Source organism: Peromyscus leucopus, chromosome 4, assembly GCF_004664715.2.
Source record: "Peromyscus leucopus breed LL Stock chromosome 4, UCI_PerLeu_2.1, whole genome shotgun sequence".
NCBI classification, from domain to species: Eukaryota; Metazoa; Chordata; class Mammalia; order Rodentia; family Cricetidae; genus Peromyscus; species Peromyscus leucopus.
In genome coordinates this window covers 62,681,514-62,698,804 of record NC_051066.1, presented here as the reverse complement: position 1 = coordinate 62,698,804, position 17,291 = coordinate 62,681,514, and the positions used below count along the sequence as shown (strand labels likewise).

Sequence of the window (17,291 nt, the reverse complement as noted above, 5' to 3'; positions counted from 1 at the left end):
AATGTTCCATGGGGTGCTGAGAAGAAGGAAATATTCTTTTTTGCTAGGATCAAATGTCCTGTAGATATCCATTAGGTCCATTTGGGTCATGACATCAGTTAATTTCTTTATTTCTCTGTTAAGTTTCGATTTGGGAGATCTGTCCAGCTGTGAAAGTGGGGGTATTGAGATATCCCATTATTAATATGTGGGGTTATATATGGTTTAATCTTTAGTAATGTTTCTTTTACATATGAGGGTGCCCTTTTGTTGGGGCATAAATGTTCAGAATTGAAACTTCATCTTGGAGGATCTTTCCTGTGATGAGTATGTAATGCCCTTCTTGATTTCTTTTGATTGATTTTAGTTTGAAGTCTATTTTGCTGGATATCAGGATGGCTACACCTGCTTATTTCTTAAGACGGTTTGATAGGAAAGTCTTTTCCCAGCCTTTTATTCTTAGGTAGTGTCTGTGTTTGAATTTGAGATGTGTTTCTTGTATGAAGCAGAAAGATTGGTCCTGCTTTCGTATCCATTCTGTAAGCCTATATCTTTTTATAGGTGAATTAAGTCCATTCATATTAAGGAATATTAATGACCAGTGATTGTTCATTCTTGTTATTTTTTGGTGGTAGTGTATGTGTACTTCTCTTCTTTGGGGTTTAGTGCTGTAGCTTTATCTATTGCCTCTGTTTTTGAGGGTGTATCTGACTTCTTTATGTAAGAATTTTCCTTCTAGTAATTTCTGTAGGGCTGGATTTATGGATAAGTATTGTTTAAATCTGGCTTTGTCTTGGAATTTCTTGTTCATTCTGTCTATGATGATTGAATGTTTTGCTAGGTATATTAGTATGGTCTGGCCTCCATGGTCTTTTAGTGTCTGCATTTAATGTCCAGGTCCTTCTGGCTTTCAAAGTCTCCATTGAGAATTTGGGTGTTATTCTGATGGGTTTGCCTTTATAAGTCACTTGGCCTTTTTCCTTTGCTGCTCTTAATATTCTTTCTTTATTCTGTACACTTAGTTATTTAATTATTATGTGGTGAGGGGAGTTTTTTGGGGGTCTAGTCTGTTTGGTGTTCTATAGGCTTCTTGTATCTTCATAGGCATTTCCTTCTTTAAGTTGGGAAAGTTTTCTTTTATGATCTTGTTGAATATATTTTCTGTGCCTTTGAATTGGTATTCTTCTCCTTCTTCTATCCCTATTGTTTGTAGGTTTGGTCTTTTCATGGTGTCCCAAATTTCTTGGACATTTTGGTTCATGACTTTGTTGACTTTTGTGTTTTCTTTGACTGATGAATCTATTTCTTCTACTGTATCTTCAACGCCAGAGATCCTCTCTTCCATTTCTTGCATTCTGTTGGTTATACTTGCATCTGAAGTTCCTGATCTTTTACTCAGGCTTTCTATTTCCAGCATTCCCTCTGTTTGTGTCTTCTTCATTTTTTCTATTTCCCTTTTCAGCTCTTGAACTGTTTTCTTCATTTGTTTCATTGCTTTTTCATGATTTTCTTTCCGTGCTTTATTGTTTTCTTCCAGGACTTTATTGTTTTCTTCTAATTTGTTTGCCCTTTTCTCTAGTTGTTTATAGCGTTCTTCCCATTTTTTTTGTCTTTTCCTCTACACAAGCCTCTACCTTCTTCATGATATTATTCATAAGGCTGTTTTCTTCTGCTTCTTCCAATTTTTGATGTTCAGGTCTAGATTCTGGAGGAGGGCCAGGTTCTGTGATGCTGTATTGCTGTTCATTTTGGTGTATGTACTTCTGTCTTGATGTCTGCCCATCTCCTTGTGGTTCGTTCTTGGTCTTATCAGCGCACTTGGTTAAGACAGAGCTGACAGATTCAGGAAGTCTCTCTCTCTTGTCCAGGTGGGAGCTCTCTTGTCCAAATGGGAACTCTGGGGCAGGATGGGAGCTCTCTCTGGTCCAGAAGGGAAGTCTGAGGCAAGATGTGAGCTCTCTCTCTCTCTCTCTCCTCTCTCTCTCTCTCTCTCTCTCTCTCTCTCTCATCCAGAAGGGTAGTCTGGGGCAGGATGGGAGCTCTGGGGCCCATCCTTCCCCGAACTTCCCTTCTGGACCAGAGGTCCCATCCTGCCCTGGACTTTCCTTCTGGATGTGATGAGGATTTGTAATGAGCTTTTTTATTTGATTCCTTGAATTTTTCTTTTCAAGTTTTCAGGTTACTGCTTTTTTTTTTTTTTTTTAGCATGTCTGTTTATTAAAATCTATTTTAATACCCTAGATTATTTTCAATATTTCATTCAACTGTATATTTTGTCTTTGTTATCTTCATTCTAGCATTTAGTACTGCCTTCTCTAAATTCTTTGAAATATTTATAATTCCTATTTGTAATACATTGTCTATTGTTTCATCTAAGTTGTCATTTTTATGGGGGTAATAATTTTAGAAGTAATTCACATTTTCTTTGGTAAATCGCATTGCTTGTTGCTGGCCTGAGACTCAGGCATCTGTATTTTGTCAGCAGTGTTTCTTAGTATAGAAATCTGGTCTCATTTTGTTGAGTAAGTGCTCAGATCTCCATTTGATTTTTAACCATGACCTCTCAGATAAAGGTTCAGCTAATAGTGTTTGAGTTCACTCTTCAAATGATTCGGTTTTGATGTGTGAATTGGGAGTGGTCCCAAGCCAGCTAGGATTAGGTGCAGTTTCCATACTGTTTCCTTCATCAACTTCAAATTTTCAAGTCTTGTATTGAGGTACTTAATACATTTGGGTTGCATTTTGTTAAGGGTGAAATATGACAATAGCTTTAACACAATAAAACTTTAGATGTTATTCAAAAATTTCAAGTAATTTAAAAACATACCCTTATAGACAAAAGAAGTCACATTTCTCAGAGAAGTAGAACTGAGATGAGGAAAGAATGAAATTTTATTAATTTGTCTATATGGATGGGTACAAATTGCATACCAAATAGCAAACCATGAAGATTTTTCAAAACACCATTTGCTTTCTGGAATACTGTTTGAAAAAAAGGAGAGAGCTGGAATTTTGATGTAAGTTACTGAGTATTTGTACTTTATGAATTTGGTAAAAATTTAAATTATATACTTAATTATAAGTAAGATCATCATTATTCTTTTTGCTCATCTTTTCTGTCCTTGAAAATGTCTATTATTGGTTATTTGAAAACAACAATAAGGTTGTAAAAAAATCCATGATTGAAACATTGCATCCAAAACTTTACCTGCAGCTATATTTTAATACCCTGTCATAGAATGCAAAACAAAATATCTCTGGCATACTGCTAACATTTTAGTTTAGTAAGGTAGTATATTAATAATAGGATGTAGAAAAGTTCTTTGTACTTACCTCAAAAATATCATAACCTGAAATATAGTGGTGGTATGGCTTTGAGTATATTACTTTTTATAAGATGAGCTCTTGTCTTAAGTGATGATGTGTGCTGTGTCTTTATAAAATTATGTAACTTTAAGAAGGGGACATAATGGAACAGGAATGATTAAATGAGGCAGAAATTGTGATGGCCAGGAGAAAGAAATACTATGAAGGGGCACACTTAACACTGAAGACATGGAAAAAGCCAAATGGAAACTCAGCACTATAGAATCTTCCTTAAAGATTATATATATATATATATATATATATATATATATATATATATATATACATAATGTACACATTGTGTCAGCATGTTTATCTTGGTTTCATGTGGATTTATTTCTATTTTATTTATTTTATGGAATATTGGCTATTAAACCCTTGAAAAATGAATTTAAAAATCTATGCCTACCCTGTCATAGTGTCTCACACTTTTAATTCAAGGACTCAGGAGTCAGTGGCAGGCAGAACTCTATTAGTTTGAGCTAGCCTCATCCACAAAGTAATTTCCAGAGTAAACAGTAATATGTAGAGTACCCTGTTTCAAAAAGCAGAAACAAAAATAAACAAACCAAAAATAAACAAACAAAATCTAAAACAGAAAGAAGAAAGAAAGAAAAGTAGAAAAGACCTATGGCTTAAGTTGATCATGGCTAAAACCCCCTTAGGTGATTAGTTTGTTCTGAGTATGTTAGGAGAATTAGACACTTGTATGAAAGCTAGGGAAGAAGGTAACTAAAGGAAAACATATTAAATTTAGAGGAGGTAAAGGTGGCTTATTACAACCTTTATGACAAAATTCCAATGCATATACTCCTAAGGACATGAATGCACTGAAGAATCAAGTGAATTAATGACAACCACAAATTATATATATATATATATATATATATTCAGCATTAGAATCATGATAGTGTAAAATGTGGATAAACATGTTCCAAAGCATCAATGGAACTGAGTCTCACATACATGAAAAGACTTGTTCCAAGATAAATGGACACTCCTGTGAGGTGAGATCAACATGTAGAGATTTTTTTCTCCTCCCTTCATCAGAACACATCTTAAGAATTGCAAGGAATATGAAACTGTAAGATACCAGGACAATCTGGATGGTGATGATCTCAGTGGAACTTACACAATAGAACAGCTGAAGCTATTTTATAAGTGTGTTAGAACATAAAATAGCAAGCAATGGAGGAATATCACAGAAGATATGTCTAGCTTTGTTGAATGAACACAAAATAGCTACTGTGTGTACAGTAGCATGCATAATTCCACCTGCATAGGAAGCTATAATGAGGGGTAAGTAGACGCTAGGTGACATGTTCACTACATACAAAAGGGGGTTGTAGATAGCTACATAATGGTCATAAGCCATTGTTGCCATCAGGAAGCATTCTGTGGTTACAAAAGTAACAAAGAGAAACATCTCTGTCACACATCCAGGATATGAAATGTATTTATCTTTTGAAAGAAAATTGACCAACATCTTTGGGGTGATAAATGTGGAATAACACTCATGTAGGAATGATAAAACACTTAAAAAATAGTACATGGGGTTATGGAGCTGGGAATCTCCAATGACTAGCAAAATCAGTCCCAAATTACCTAAAAAGGTAAATGGCAAGAAACAAGAGAAATAAGACTTGTATGTCAGCATCATTTGAGAAGCCTGTTACATTGTTCACTGGAATTCTTTGTACACCATAATCTAATGGACTTATTGGCATTTTTTGGCTTTTACAGGTTACAAAGCTATAGCATGTATCTTAAAGGGTCTTATTAATAAAAAAGTACTGGAGCTGAATCCTGGGGTGAATGCTGAAAGATCAGAGAAACTGCACAAGCCACACCTAACATCACCTCCTCAATTCCTCAGCTGATCTTGTTTCCTCAAACTGGAAGTCTCTGAGTCCTCATCCAAATAGATCTCAGCTGAACTGCTGCTAAAAGTCTAAAAGCTTAACAAACTTAGTTCCTGATCCTCACAACTTATAAACCTTTCTGCTTCCTGCCCTCACTTCTTGAGATTAAAGGCACGAGTCACCACTCTTGGCTCTGTTACCTAGTATGGCCTTGAACACACAGAGACCCTGCCTGCTAAGTGATCGGATCAAGGGTGTGTGTGCCACCATTTTCCGGCCTCTATATCTAGTGGCTGTTCTATCGTCTGACCCCAGATAAGTTTATTAGGGTGCACAATATATTGGGGAACACAATATCACCACACAAAGCCAATGCCCTTTGAGAACTGTGTCCACCTATCACATTCCTGGGTGGTGGTGGTGGTGTGGTGCACACCTTTAATCCCAGCACTTGGGAGGCAGAGGCAGGTGGATCTTTGTGAGTTCAAGGCCAGCCTGGTCTACAGATCGAGATCCAGGAAAGGCAAGGCGCAAAGCTACACAGAGAAACCCTGTCTCAAAAAACCAAAAAAAAAAAAAAAAGTAATTCATGAACAAGCCCTCCTTTCTAGTGGCAGCAGTTATTTTGAAGACATGAGTCCAACTACATGACTTCCTCTCCTCTGTTAACCATAAATTGAAAAAAAAAAGTAATTTTTACTGTGTTTTTTATATTTAGATTCAGTCAATTTAATCTTGAAAATGTCCACTTTTCTCTCTTAATTTTTAAACCTTCTTTCATACTACATTGTATTCATAATTATAGACCTCAGGATGGATCCTAGGTTTTATACAAGGTCTGGGTAATTATTTTTCTCAATGACTGAATATAAAATGTTGGAAGTACTTAATAGACAGGGAGATACTTTTAATTTAAATGATGAAAACTGTTGTAGCATCAGTTGGTGAGTAAGAGATGAGGGAACAGGTTATGAATTTGTCTAACATTCATGATGTACTGTCATGAACAGAAGATTTCATCAAGGCACAGTTGAGTCTTTTCTGAAGATGAAAAAAAATTTAAAATCAAATAATTTTTAAAATACATTTTTACCTTTATTTCTTTAAACAAACTTTACCATATACCCATTTTTTATTTCTAGATTTTTCTTTTATTTATAAAACAATTAGAGTTTGAAATATATTAACAAAACTAAAATATGAGTTATCTCAGTTCATATGGCCATGATGCATGCATTTGGGGAAAAAAAAAAAAACATTTTTGGGCCATGCATGGTGGTTATTTCCTGTTACCATAGCAGAAACTAGGATTGAACTCTATTCAAATTAACCTGGTCTACATCTACAGACAAAATCTAAATTAGGTAAGACAAACTGCACAATGTAACACTAAACTGTCCATCATTCAGGCATTTGATGAAACACATCTGCACAGTGACACAAAAACACAAAAAAACACACACAAACACAAAAAAAAAAAAAAAGCACATAAACCACATAAAGCTAAAAAGATGTGAAAAAAAATAAAATAAATGAAAAATAATAATATTGAAAACTTGAAAAACTTCTTCAAATAAAAAGAATGAATAAATTTGTTGGTTACATTATTCTTTGTTCAATCTTAGGAGCAAAATATTGCAGTATTATAGAATTTTCTAATATGTAAACACTGAATATAAATATGAATTTGTATTTTATTCAGCTCTAAGAAAAGAAATAAGATAGTATCCTTTGCCTTACAGAAGAAGCTTTTCAGCTTCATGAAGTCCCATTTATCAATTGCAGATTTCAGTGTCTGTGCTACTGCTGTCCTATTGAAGAGTTGTCTCCTGTGCCAATGCATTCAAGGCTACTTCCCAATTTCTCTTCTATCAGTTTCAGTGTAACTGGATTTATGTTGAGGTCTTTGATCCACTTGGACTTGAGTTTTGTGCAGAATGATAGATATGGATCTATTTGCATTTCTCTACATGCCTACATCCAATTATGCCAGCACCATTTGTTGAAGATGATTTCTCTTTTCCATTGTACAATTTTGGCTTCTTTTTCAAAAATCAGGTGTTTATAAATGTGTGAATTTACATGTGTCTTCAATTCAATTCCTTTGATCTTTCACTTGTTTAGTTAATGTTACCCTAAGTTATTTTATATTATTTGTGGCTATTGTAAAGGCTGTAGTGTCCCTAATTTCATTCTCAGCCTGTTTATCATTTGTATATAGGAGTACTGATTTCTTTTGAGTTAATCTTGTATCCAGCCATACCTCTGAAGGTGTTTATCAGCTGTAGGAACTACTTGATAGAATTTTTGTGGTCTCTTACCTATACTACCATATCATCTACAAATAATAAAAGCTTGACTTCTTCCTTTCCAATCTGTATCCCCTTGATCCCCTTTATTTGTCTTCTTGCTCTAGCTAGACTATTGAGTCCTATATTTAATAGATATGGAGAGAGTAGACAGCCATGTCTTGTTCCTGATTTTAGTGGAATTGCTTTGAGTTTCTCTCCATTTAATTTGATGTTGGTTGTCAGCTTGCAAAATATTGCAGAGTATTTATTATGAGATTTCTTAAACTGTTCAACATCCTTAACCATCACAGAAATGAAAATCAAAATGACTCTGAGATTTCATTTTATACCTTTCATAATGGCTAAGATCAAAAACACAAATGACAGCTTATGCTGGAGAGGATGTGAAGCAAGGGGAACACTCTTGCATTGCTGTTGGGAGTGCAAGCTTATACAGCTACTTTGGAAATCATTATGTCAGTTCCTCAGAAAATTGGGAATCAATCCACCTCAAGACCTAACAATAGGTGGTGGTGGCACATAGATTTAATCCCAGCACTTGGGAGGGAGAGGCAGGCAGATCTCTGTGAGTTTGAGGCCAGCCTGGTCTACAAAGTGAGTTCCAGTAAAGGCACAAAGCTATACAGAGAAACCTTGTCTCAAAAATAAAAAGACCCAACAATACCATTCTTGGACATATACCAAAGGATGCTCATTCATACCACAAGGACACATGCACATCTATGTTCATAGCAGCTTTATTCATAATAGCCAGAACAAGGAAACAGCTTGTATCCCCTCAGCCTAAGAATGGATTAATAAAATGTGGCATATTGGTACATTTACAGGATGGAGTAATACTCAGCTGTTAAAAAAAAATGACATCATGAAATTGGCAGGCAAATGGATGGAACTAGAAAAAAAAAATCATCCTGAGTGAGGAAACCCAGACACTGAAAGATTAACATGATATATACTTACTCATAGGTGGTTATTAGCTATAAAGGAAAGGATAACCATGCTATAATCCACAACCAAAGAAAGGCTAGGTAACAAGGAGGGCCCAAAAAAGGACACATGGATTTCCCTGGGAAGAGGAAGTAGAAGAGATCTTCTGCGTATACTGTGGCACAAAATAGGGTGGGAGCAGAAGGAATCAGGTTGAGTGGGTTGAATGCCAGACAGAAGGAGAGTAATGGAAGAGATGTCTTGATGCCGGTGGGGGACATTTCAGGGTCAGGGAAAACCATGGTGTCAGGAAAACTCTTAGGAATCTCACAAGGAGGACCCTAGCTAAAACTATGCACAATAGTGGAGAGGGTGCTGAACTGGCCATCTACATCTCTTGTAATCAAGTTGGTGACTACCCTACTTGTCATCAGAGAGCCTTGATCCAGTAACTGACGGAAACATGCAGAAATCTACAGCCAAGCACTGGGCCCAGCTCTGGGAATTCAGTTGAAGAGAGGGAGGAAGGATTGTATGAACCAAGGGGAATCAAGGTCATCACAAGGGAATCCACACAAACAACTAACCTGGGTTCACAGGAGCTCTGGACCAACAGCTACAGAGCCTGCATGGGACCAACCTAGGCCCTTTATATATTTGTGAAAGTTCTGCAGCTTGGTCTATTTGTGGGACTCCTAGCAGTGGGATGAGTGCCTATCCCTCATGCTTGAGCTGTCTTTTGGTAACCTATTCCTCATACTGGGTTGCCTTGCACAGTATTAATACAAAAGAAGAAGCTTAGACTTATCTCAACTTGATATGCCATACTTTGTTGACAGCCATGGACAGCCTGACCTTTTCCTAACAGAAACAGAGGAGTAGATGGGGCAAGGCGGGCCAGAGGGACGGGTATGGGGAGGAGAGGATGGAGGGCAACTGTGGGTGGAATGTAAATAAATGAAAAAATAATTTTAAAAATATAAATTTTAAATCATAATGTTGAGCTACTAATGGGTCACAGCAAGTCAATTATTACTATTTACACACCTATTATAAACATATACACAGACACACACATATACAAATTTATATGACATCATATCTTAAAATAAAGTTCAATGAGATTATAGTTACTGAATATTATAGTTACTGAATATTAATCTCATGAGTTTTAGTGATCTTAAAAATTAACTATTAAGATGAATCTGCTTGTAATCTTTTATTTCTGGCAAGGTTATTATCACCTGTATAGAGTAACTCCAGCTTCTTTGTATGAATATATTTACACAAACACACATATACTTATGTGCTTCTAAATGTGCTACTTTATGAAGCTTCTAAAGTAGTGTATTTCCATGTGACTGTTTTATCCATCCTTAATGATGGTGGTTGTAAAGCTTACAGGCCCAGGAGTGAACCTACTGCTATTAATTTGGTAAATGGAAACTATCAAACTGTCCATTAATTCATATTACTGTACCTATTAATTAGTGTAACTCTCCGACCTTATCAGATAAGTTTCTTAGTTCAGTGGATAAATGGTGAGATATTTTCATTGAGTGCTCAGCTACAAATGAGATTTTATACCACACCCACTTGCCTCACGACTCAGGAATAGAAAATGCACTAAAAATTGTAAAAACCAGTGGAGGAGGTAGACTTGTGCAAAATATTATCCTTAAGATGTAACAGGACCTCTGCACTGATGAATTTACAGCTGTTGTGTTTGCATTCAGAAGATTGGTATGAAAGGGGGATGGACTCACAGGTCCCCAGTCTTAGTTGCGGAACTATTGACAACTGATGGCTTCTGGTGAAGAGAATCAGTTTTCTTTAAGGGTGTAGCTCTTGGGATGACCACAGACATCCATCAGTAGCCTCAAACTTATGAATACATGGTCAGCACAAATTAGACATTTAAGTCCAGAGATGGTATCATGGATCTAAGAGAAGTTTCAGGGATGACTGAGAGATAAATATGATCAAAATACATTCTATGCATTTATGAAACTCTCAAAGAATTAAGAAAAATATCACCTTAAATTGGGGAAAAGACCTGATTATCTTAGCATTATGGCAGACATGAAGAGATTATTAAAATTACTCAAATTGATAAATGTAATACATTGCATAAGTTTGCTTAAAGATAGAAATTACAAGATCATCTCAATGTATGCCAAAAAAATCTTTGGATGAGTCCAATATTCTTTTATTATGAAAGTCTTATATAGAACTGGAGAAAAATGCCTCAACATAATGAAGGTTTTTACATGACACAGCCATAGCAAATATCATCCCATTATAATCATCAACAAGTGTGTGATTTTCTCAGTCCCCATCTCTATTTAATGCAGTGCTCCAAGTCTTGGTGATAGACAAAGCATAGAAATAGAAAATGATATAAAGAGAGAAATAATTTGAAAATTGTGTTTTCAGATGACATGATGTTTGACATAAGTTATTCTGAAGATTCTATTAGAAAATTTCTAGAACTGACCATCACTTTGAGCAAAGCAGCAAGGAAATAATAATAAGAAAAAAAAAAACAAATGTCCTTTCCATAAACCAATGACAAACATATTAAAGAAGAAATAAGAAAAACAATGCCATTCCTAATAGTCTAAAAAATATTTACCAGTAAACCTACACGTGTTATAACACCTCTAATTAGAAGTATTTAAAATCCTGAAGACAGAATACAAGAAGAATACAGTAGGATATGGAAAAAAAAATATGTGCTCAGAGACTGACAAAGAAGCCAAAACTATACAATGAAAAAAGAAAGCATCTTCAAAAAAATGGTGCTGCCATAACTGGATATCAACATGTAGAAGATTGCAAATAGATCCATATCTATCACCATACACAAAACTCAAGTCCAAGTGGATCAAAGACCTCAATTATACTAAACCTGATAGAAAAGAAAGTAGGAGGTAGTCTTGAATACATTGGCACAGAAGACTATCACTTAAAAACAATACTAGTATCACAGACACTGAGAGCAGCAATTAATAATGGGACCTCCTGAAACTGAGAAGCTTCTGTAAGGCAAAGGACATGGTCAATAAGTCAAAACAACAGCCTACAGAATGGGAAAAGATCTTCAACAACCCGACATCTGACAGAGAGCTGATCTCCAAAATATATAAAGAATTCATGAAACTAGACATCAAAATATTGAACAATCCAATTAAAAAATTGGCTACAGAGCTAAACAGAGCATTGTCAAAAGAAGAATCTCAAATGGCTGAAAGACATTTAAGAAATTGTTCAACCTCCTTAGTCACCAGGGAAATGCAAATCAAAATGACTCTGAGATACCATCTTGCACCTGTCAGAATGGCTAAGATTAAATATACTGATAATAACGTATGTTGGAGAGGATGTGGAGCAAGGTGAACACTCCTCCACTATTGGTGGGAGTGCAAACTTTCACGGCCACTTTGGAAATTAGTATGGCAGTTTCTCAGAAAATTGGGAATCAATCTTCCTCAAGACCCAGCTTAGGCATATACCCAAAGGATGCTCAATCATACTACAAGAACACATGATCAACTATGTTCATGGCAGCATTATTCATAATAGGGAGAACCTGAAAACAACGTAGATACTCCTCAACTGAAGAATGGATTAAGAAAATGTGGTACATATATACAATGGAGTACTACTTAACAATAAAAAAATGACATCATGAAATTTGCAGGCAAATGTATGGAACTAGAAAATATCATCCTGAGTGAGGTAATCCAGACTCAGAAGGACAATTATGATATGTACTCACTCATAAGTAGATAATAGATATAAAGCAAAGGATAACCAGACTATAATGCACAGATCCAGAGAAACTAGCTTACAAGGAGGACCCTAAAAGGGATGCATAGATACCCTGGGAAGGGAAAATACATGAGAGCTCTAGGAGTAAACTGGGAATGGGGTGCGGGGTAATGGAGGGTAGAGAATGGGAGATGAGAATATAAGGGAATGGAATGGTTGAACTGGAACAGGAATGGAATGGGAGAGCAATGAAAGAGATACCATGATAGAGGGAGACATCATGGGGATAGGTAGAAACTGGGTGCTAGGGAAGTTCCCAGAAACCTACAAGTATGACCCCAGCTTATACTACTAGCAATAGTGAAGAGATTTCCTGAACTGGCTTACCCCATTAATCAGATTGGTGAATACCCTAACTGTAGTCATGGAGCCTTTCTCCAGTAACTGATGAAAGCAGATGCAGAGATCCACAGCCAAACACCAGACTGAGCTCCAGGAGTCTAGTCAAAAAGAGAGAAGGGGGAGTCTATGAACAAGGGGCATCAAGATCATGATGGGGATATCTTCAAAGACAACCAAACCAAACTAGTGGGAACTCATGAAATTTATAACAACACCTATGGAAACTCCATGGTACTGGACTAGGTCCTCTGCATAAGCAAGACAGTTGTGTAGCTTGATCTGCTTAAGAGGCCCCCTGGCAGTAGGATCAGGATCCATCGTGGTGTGTGAGCTGGCTTTTTGGAGCCCACTACCTCTAGTAGGACACCTGGCACAGCCTTGAGGCTGAAGGAGGGGCTTGGATCTGCTCTACTGAATGTAGCAGGCTCTACTGACTCCCCATGAGAGGCCTTACTTTCTTGTAGGAGAGAATGGGGCATGGGTTGCAATGGGAAGACTGGAGGAGTTGGGGGAGGAAAAAGGGGATTCGGTGATTAGTATGTACAATGAATAAAAATCTTCTTAATTTAAAAAAAGAAAAACTCTATTCTACCAGTTTAAAGATTCAAACCAACAGCAATCAAAATATTTGTGTCATTTTTATAGAAATAAAATTTCTCTGAAATTCATAAACAAACAAAAAAAGACTACAAATAATCAAAGTAATCCTGAACACAATAACAGTGCTAGAGAAATTACCAGTCTGATCTCAAATAACAGTACAGAACCAAAGTAACAAAGGCAACAGAATATTGTTTTGAAGGTTATTCTGCCCAGTGCACTCCTTTCTTTTGAAGACCATTAGACCCAGTCACTAGTTAAAGATAAATGTATTCCATTTATGCAACTGAATAATAGAAATGAAGCACTTTTGTAAATAGAGAAACATCTATAACTTGAGACAGATATGGATAAAACAATGACAGTCAATTCATTCTGTCTGAATTTATGAGTGTAGATTGTGAATTAATAGCTAAAGCAGAGAGGGACTGAAGAATTAAGAATTAAAATATAGTGAGTGAAAAATATTTATTGCAATAATTAAATATGATGATATTCAAAAGTATAGGATATTGTGTACATGATCACAACTGAAAACCACGCAATAAAACAAAATATATTAAAATATTCAATGTATATACAATTCTTCTAATGTTGGAACATATTAATAGTTATAGTAATGACATTGTACATCAACAGTTTTAACATTCTGTAACAGAGAGTCTATTTCTGCTTTGTTGATAAACATTTTTTAAAATGTGAGTATTATTAACTAAAATCAGGAGTCTTTTCCTTTAACTTCTGATCATAAATATATTTACTTACAATGAGCCTTATTTTTAGGGTAATTCAACATTAAAAATGACATTTTTTCATAAACCAATTTCTCTCAAAGAACTTTTTCATTGCTTCTTTCACATCTTTGTTCCTCAAACTGTAGATGATGGGATTGAGCATGGGAATAACAATGGTATAAAATGTGGACACAATCATGTCATACTCTAAGATAGTTGGAACTAGGTCTTACGTACATGAATATGATGGTTCCATGATAGATGGACACACCAGTGAGGTGAGCTCCCATTTAGAGAACATTTTCCTTCTCCCTTTAGTAGGATGTATCTTGAGAATGGCAAAGAGAATGAAACCATAGGAAACAAGGACGATCAGGATAGTGATGATTTCAACAATGCCCACATAGTAGAAGAGAAGAAGCTGATTGATGTGGGTGTCAGAACAAGAAATAGCCAGGAGAGGAGGAACATGACAGAAGACATGCTTAATTTCATTGGATCCACAAAAGGACAGACTGAAAGTGGCTGTTGTGTGGACAGAACCATTTATAATACCTCCAACATAAGAAACAATGATGAGTGGTAGGTAAACTCTGGGCGACATGCTCACTGCATATAGAAGTGGGTTGTAGATGGCTACATAATGGTCGTAAGCCATTGCTGCCAAGAGAAAGCATTCTGTGTTCCCCAAAGCAACAAAAAGGAACATCTGTGTTACACATCCAGGATATGAGATGGAGTTATCATTTGAAAGGAAATTTACCAACATCTTTGGTGTGACATCTGCTGAATAACAGGCATCTAATATTGATAAAGCACTTGGAAAATAGTACATGGGATTGTGGAGCATGAAATCCCAATTACCAGCAAAACTAATCCCAAATTACCTATCAGAGTAAAAACATAAATTGCCAGAAATAGCAAGACTTGCAGGTTCTCATTATTTGTGAAGCCTGTTAGTATAAACTCTGTGACCTCAGTCACATTGCTCTCCTGACCATAGTTATCAGATGGAATCCTTGACATTTCTCTTTTGTTATTAGTTTACAAAGGCAAAATCCTGTGAAAACTGTGTCTATCCAATCATATTCTCATGTTTGTGTTTGGATAGACATCATGGAGATTTTGTTCTTGGCAGCAGCAACTGCAATGAAGGAGTTGAGTCTGAGGAGATTCATTACCCTGTTTAAGTAAGTTAAAGAAATTATTTTTGTATTTTGGCTAAGTTCATCTTCCTAAAATCATCTAATACAATACTTAGTGTTATTTTATTTATTGATAGACTTTTCTTTTCCACCTTTCTTATTATGTTTTGTTCAAATTCGGAAATCCAGAAGATATCTTTAGATTCACACAAGATTCAATGAATGATTTGCCTTAATGATTTCATCTTAGCATTGGGATCAATGACACAAAATGAGACTGAATTGAATCTGATCAAGAGAATATGAATGTCTTTTAGTTAATATTATCAAAACACTTGAGAATAAGATGCAATTGTCTTATATTGCAAACTCATTAGGTCCACATTTTTAAGCAAAGCATTTTGATTCCTATCATTTGATAATTATTTCATTCTATTAGGACATAAGTTAGAATGATCAATAATAGAATATAAGCATTTCAGGATATTATGTGTACCTCACCTGAAAATTAAATCAGATTCAATGATATTTTTAAAATTTATTCTGATTTTTGTTTTTCTCTTTTCCTATTTAAAACAAGCATTTTAACATACTCATGTGTGATTTCTGTTGTTTTTTTCTTTAAATTCTATACTTTGTCATTTTATTTTAATTTATTGAGTAAGGTCCTCATGTAGGCCAAATAGTTTTGAACTAAATATGTAGTCAAGGAAGACACAAAACACCCCTGTTTCCACCTCTAAAGAGTTGGAATTACAAGCATGTGCCACCATGTCTGATTGTCTGTGATGCTGAGTGTCAAACTCAGGGTTTTATATTTGTTAAACAAGGACTTGACATACTGAGCCACACCTATAACACTGATTTTTTTCTAACTTTATTATACAATTAACAGAAATCTCAATTAAAATGACCAATATACATGCAAAGTGGATATATTATTTGGTATATAGGTTTCAGAAATAATTCATGGTCTTTCTCTGAATAGGTAAGAGTTCTTATGCAATGAATAAAATCCTCAAATTTAAATACCATATTGCAATACCCGATATAGTTATTACAGAAGTTGGTGCCCAAAGAAAGGCATCAAGATAGACCACATTTGTGCCAATAGGGAATGCTTTCACTATATAATTTACTGACGATGTTTAATGCATAATCATGAGAACTGGTAGTTTAGGCAACTGGGTTTTTTTTTTTGTGGTTACATCTACCTAATATCACTAGAGATATGTTAGAAATATAAATAAATCTCTAAGACAAAAGTGAAATCAGTTCCTCAGCTCTCTGTAAGAAAGCATTATTTGATAATATAGAAATTCAGAGTTAACAAAGAAAGGTACATTGATAGCAAGGAACACCTTACTAAATATGCTAGGAGAGGTGATATTTTTTGTGTGTACTGTCTTCTGAGATCCATGGGACAATTTGTAAAATACATCCTTCAGCATTGATGAGATAACTGAGATGAAGCTAGACAATAAATCTGACCAACTCACAGTTATTACCAAACAGCATTTGTGCCAAGGTCTTTCAGTGTCCATACTGAAAGCTATATCCAAATAACTCAGTGTTTTGTCAAAATTCAGAAATCATTATATCCCAGAAACAACAGAAAATCAAGTTTTACTATATTTTGCTTCTTTTACAAAGCAACTAAGCTTAATTAGACATGCAATTAAAAATCAAACTAATACCACCCCCCAAAATAAACCTGAATTGACCATTATATCAATGTCTTAAAGTGAAGAAGTAGATTTAAAATTCATTAAAATTCTTTAACTTCAACAAAACCTACCTAAATTAGATTAATAGTTGGTAGAAATTTTATGTTTTTCTACATTCTATTTGTTTCAAATTGTGGATCAGCCCCGTAATTTTACTGCTCTGAACCTGAATTTCTCAGTCAAAAAATTCTAAATTAATAACTCTTTTGACCTATGTCAACAGAAAATCCTCCCTATTCTCTCTGGGAGACAAGGATTTCATCTGTCAAATAACACTGTGCTAAGCAGAATCCCATCCTACAGTTACATATTAAGGCAAATTCTTTAGTTTAAAAATCTAAAAATAGGACTGCTAAATATTTGACAAAATAGATTTCCTCTTGCATTTGGAAATGGATTTTCAATCAGAGAAGATAGGCTGTGAACATCAATCTCTTTCCTTCTCACATCAGGTCCTTGGGCA

At 35.3% G+C, this 17,291-nt stretch overlaps 2 pseudogenes; both read right to left on the bottom strand.

Annotated features, from left to right (window-relative positions):
- Window positions 1-4,209: 4,209 nt before the first annotated feature.
- Window positions 4,210-5,072, bottom strand: LOC114685050 (annotated as a pseudogene).
- An 8,945-nt stretch (window positions 5,073-14,017) lies between these two features.
- LOC114685051 lies at window positions 14,018-14,982 on the bottom strand (annotated as a pseudogene).
- Between the last annotated feature and the right edge of the window lie 2,309 nt (window positions 14,983-17,291).